This window comes from Colobus angolensis, unplaced genomic scaffold, assembly GCF_000951035.1.
Source record: "Colobus angolensis palliatus isolate OR3802 unplaced genomic scaffold, Cang.pa_1.0 Scaffold33, whole genome shotgun sequence".
NCBI classification, from domain to species: domain Eukaryota; kingdom Metazoa; phylum Chordata; class Mammalia; order Primates; family Cercopithecidae; genus Colobus; species Colobus angolensis.
Window position 1 is genome coordinate 10,406,145 of NW_012116599.1, and position 4,410 is coordinate 10,410,554.

The following is a 4,410-nucleotide window of genomic DNA, read 5'->3' on the forward strand; positions in this document are numbered from 1 at the left end:
GGGCTCGCTGGGGAGTCCTGAGAGCAGGCGCCTGCCCGCGGCCAAGACCGTGGCCCAGCCCTCCTCAGACCTCCCAAGGGGGCCTGTCCCTGCAGCCTGAGAGCCTGTCCCTCCTGCCCGGAGGTCCTGTCCCTGCGGCCCGGTCCTGAGAGCCTGTCCCTCCTGCCCTGAGGTCCTGTCCCTGCGGCCCGGTCCTGAGAGCCTGTCCCTTGCTGCCCCAGAGTCTGTCCCTGCTATGTGAAGGCCTGTGCAGGACTTGAGGCGCTGTCTGCCACTCAGAGGGCCTGTCCTTGCCACCCCTAGGGCCTGTCCCCGCCGCAGGGCCTCAGCCTGGAAAGTGGACACTCAAGAGTCCCTAGGTGATGTTTGGGGGTCCCTCTGACCGAAAGCTGTTTGTTCCTATGGCGGCAGCAGCCTCTGTCTCCCTCACTGAGTGCAGGACTCAGGTCTTCCTGGCTTGGGGTGCAGTGCAAAGGGAGGCACTCCTTGAGCCCTGGAAAGAATGGGAGGTGCTTCTGCAAGAGGGAGCTACTGGCTGAGCCTGGCACCCAGAGAGGTGGTGATGAGGAGGCACTCCTCCCACTTCACTGGGCGACTCTAAGGGACACCAGTACAGGGATTGGTGGGCCGGGCTCCCTGAGAGAGTCAAGGGAAGAAGCAATACACATGGTGTCACCCTGCTCAGTCCGCCCCAGACCACCACCAGCCAGGCATGGAGACAGGACCAGGAGGACAACTGCTGGGCTCTGGGGTTGCTGAGTGTGGGTGAAAGCATCCTAGAGGCTTGGTGCCAACCTGGACACAGCTCAGGCTTGGACTGCCCACTTGGGAGCGTTTGTGAAGTGAGGAGAACCCCATGCCACTGCCACATGGCTTCTGTCACCTGCATCCAGTCACAGTTCCTGAGGAAAGGGTCCCTGAGACCACCCTAGGTGCAAGGGAGGAAGCCTGGGTGAGTGGCTATCCCTATGGACACCATGGATGGTTTCTCCCTGACATACATGGGAACGTCGCTGAGGCCAGCAAGACAGCAAATCCTTTATTCCTCATGTAAGAGTTGGGTCTTTGACCCAGAACTGCAGTTGTGAAGGACAAAGCTTTAAGACTGTTTCAGTGAAAGAAACTGTCAGTTTAAATATTACTACATTTTGAACATGTAAGAGATGAAATGTCAAGTTCATGCAGGCACTGAAGTCAAGTGCAATGGCAGGACATGTGCTTCCCCCTCTCCCCAGCCTGCTTTCCTTGTCTCTGTGCAGGCGGGAGAGAGTAAGAGCTACCTCCTAGGCCTTCTGTGAGCACTAAATAAGCCAGGGTTTGTGAGAGAAACTTGGAGAGTGCTGGCTTAACACATGCTTGCTTGGAAAAACCACTGGGTGTCACATGTGTAGCATGATCTTCAGGACACTGCTTGCCTTGACTCATCACCCTGTTTGATGGATGAAAGCACAGCCACTCACTGGCATTTACAGTGCTAGAAATATCCTAGTACCTTCCCTGCTTGTGCCACCATGCTTTGTAGCCACTGTTACAGCTAGTGCTTGCTGAACCCTGCTACCAGCCCAGGCGGTGCTGAGTGTGGCTGTGTCTCGGTCCTTCCACCCTCACACAGTGAGGTCAGGACAGCCAGGACAGTGAAGCACAGTGGGTAAAAGCCCAATGGGTTCACCCTGTCCACTGCCTAGACAGAGCCGATTTACCAAGACAGGGGAATTGCAACAGAGAAAGAGTAAATTCACACAAAGCCAGAGTTTTATTATTACTCAAATCAGTATCCCTGAGCATTCTGGGATCAGAGTTTTCAAGGATAATTTGGTGGGTGGGGAGTCAGTGAGTCGAGAGTGTTGATTGGTTGGGTAGGAGATGAAATCATGGGGAGTCGAAGCCGTCCTCTTGCCCTGAGTCAGTTCTTGGATGGTGGCCACAAGATCAGATGAGCCAGCTTATCGATCTGTGTGGTGCCAGCTGATCCATCAGGTGCAGGGTCTGCAAGATAGCTCTAGCACTGATCTTAGGTTTCACAATAGTGATGTTATCCCCAGCAGCGATTTGGGGAGGGTCAGAATCTTGTAGCCTCCAGCTGCATAACTCCTAAACCATAATTTCTATTCTTTTGGCAGTCTAGTCCCCAGGCAAGAAAGGGGTTTGTTGGGAAAGGGCTGTTACCATCTTGGTTTTAAACTATAAACTATATACTAAGTTCCTCCCAAAGTTAGTTCCACCTACACCCAGGAATGAACAAGGACAGCTTGGAGGTTAGAAGCAAGATGGAGTTGGTCAGGTTGGATCTCTTTCCGTGTCTCAGTGATAATTTTGTAATGGTGATTTCAAGAGCAGTCACCCTGAAGTTCAGGGCACCCAAGAAAGCACTCCCGATTTGGCCTCTGCTTCCAGCTAGGATTTAGGTCACAAGAGACTTCAGTCTTGTGGTGACAAGAAGAAAACAAGCAAAATAAGAAACAGCTTGCTTCTTATGAAGCTAGCAAAAAGTGGTAGCAACAAGGAACCTGGAAGAAGTAAATTCCGGAGCATTCTGAGGCTGTTGTAGGTGAATGGGAAGCTGAGGCAGCTTCCATACCTGGCGGTGATGCCTCATCTGGGTGAGAGCAGTCCTGCAGAGGATGGAGAGAATTTTAGGGGAAATCAGTCAGATCTTGGAAAACAGGGTTGTGGGACAGACTGGAGTCTGGACAAGCCTCAAACACAAGAACAGGTCACTTGGCCCAGAAATATCCTCCTCTGAGTTTTGCCAAGAAAACAGCAATAGGGCAGAGGATGATAACTAGAAAGAAACTGTGTAATCTGAAACGTTCTTGCAGTGATTGGATCCTGGGGCTCTGCCAGCCTTGAATCCAAAGGTGAACCAAAAATAACTGAAATTGAAGACAATCAGCTCCCTGTCTATAAGATCAAAAGGCAGTGGCTCAGGAGATTGGGAACTAGGCTCCCCATAGAGAATGCATCTGATTAAAGCTGCAGCCCAGTCAAACCCATCTTGTTCTAGAAGGAATCTGAAAGATCCATCCCTGCAGCAGATGGAGGGAAAGACTTGCCATCAACAATATGATTGTACATGAAATAACATTATCCCACACATCCAAGAAACTCAACCAACCCCAAGTACGATCAATGCAAAGAGATCCACATGGTAGGTCCTCAAATATGTCGAACCTACCAAGAGTTGTTGTTGTTGTTGTTGTTGTTGTTGTTGTTTTGGAGACGGAGTTTTGCTCTTGTTGCCCAGGCTGGAGTACAATGGCACGATCTTGGCTCACTGCAACCTCCGCCTCCCAGGTTTAAGCGATTCTCCTGCCTCGGCTTCACAAGTAGCTGGGATTACAGGCGCGAGCCACCATGCCCAACTAATTTTTGTATTTTTAATAGAGACAGGGTTTCACCACGTTGGCCAGGCTGGTCTTGAACTCTTGACCTCGTGTTCTGCCCGCCTCGGCCTCCCAAAGTGCCAGAATTACAGGCGTGAGCCACCGCGCCGGCCATACCAAGAATTGTTAAAGCAAACTAACTATGGCCTGAGAAGGACTCCGTACTTCCATGTTTGAGTCCTTGTGGATGAACTGCAACCTAACTTAACAGGTAGACAAGATTGAAAACCTAACTTAGGAGTATGCACCTGTAACAATAGCTGAGTCTTGGCCAATCCCAGTGGCCCTACTTCAACCACTCATCCAGGGCTGAGTGTTCAGACTGTGTTGAAATAAGGCAAATGCTGAGCTGCAGTTGTTTCTGTACCTCACTTCCGATTTCTGTATGTCACTTTACTTTTTTCTGGTCTATAAATTTGTTCTGACCACGAGATACCCCTGGAGTCTCTCTGAATCTGCTGTGATTTTGGGGGCTGCTCAATTCATGAATCATTCATTATTCAATTAAATTCCTTTCCATTTAATTCGGCCGAAGTTTTTCTTTTAACAGATGAAATCTTGAAAGCAGCAAGAGAAAAACGACCCATCCGTCAGGGGAAAAATAATACAATTGCTGGCTGGCTTCTCTCATCTGCAACTATAGAAGCGAGAAGGCAGTGGAATGGCATATTTTGAGTGCTAAGGAAAAAACTGTCAATCAACTATTCTATATCCAGCAAAACCGTGCTTTAGAAATGAAGGCTGAATAAAGATATTTTCAGATAAATGAAGACTGAGAGACTTGATTGCTAGCTGGCCTGACTCAAAAGAAATACTAGAGAAAGTCCTTTAGGGTGAAAGGAGAGGACACCAGAGGTTAAGCTGAATCCACAGGGTAAATCCAAGTAAATAGTACTAGAAATCATACATATATACATTCATATAACAGATAAACATGTTTTGCTTTTATTTCTTCTTTTAACTTCCAAAAGACATAAGTTTGTATAAAGCAATAAGTATAGCTGTAGTGTTATATCTATAATATATA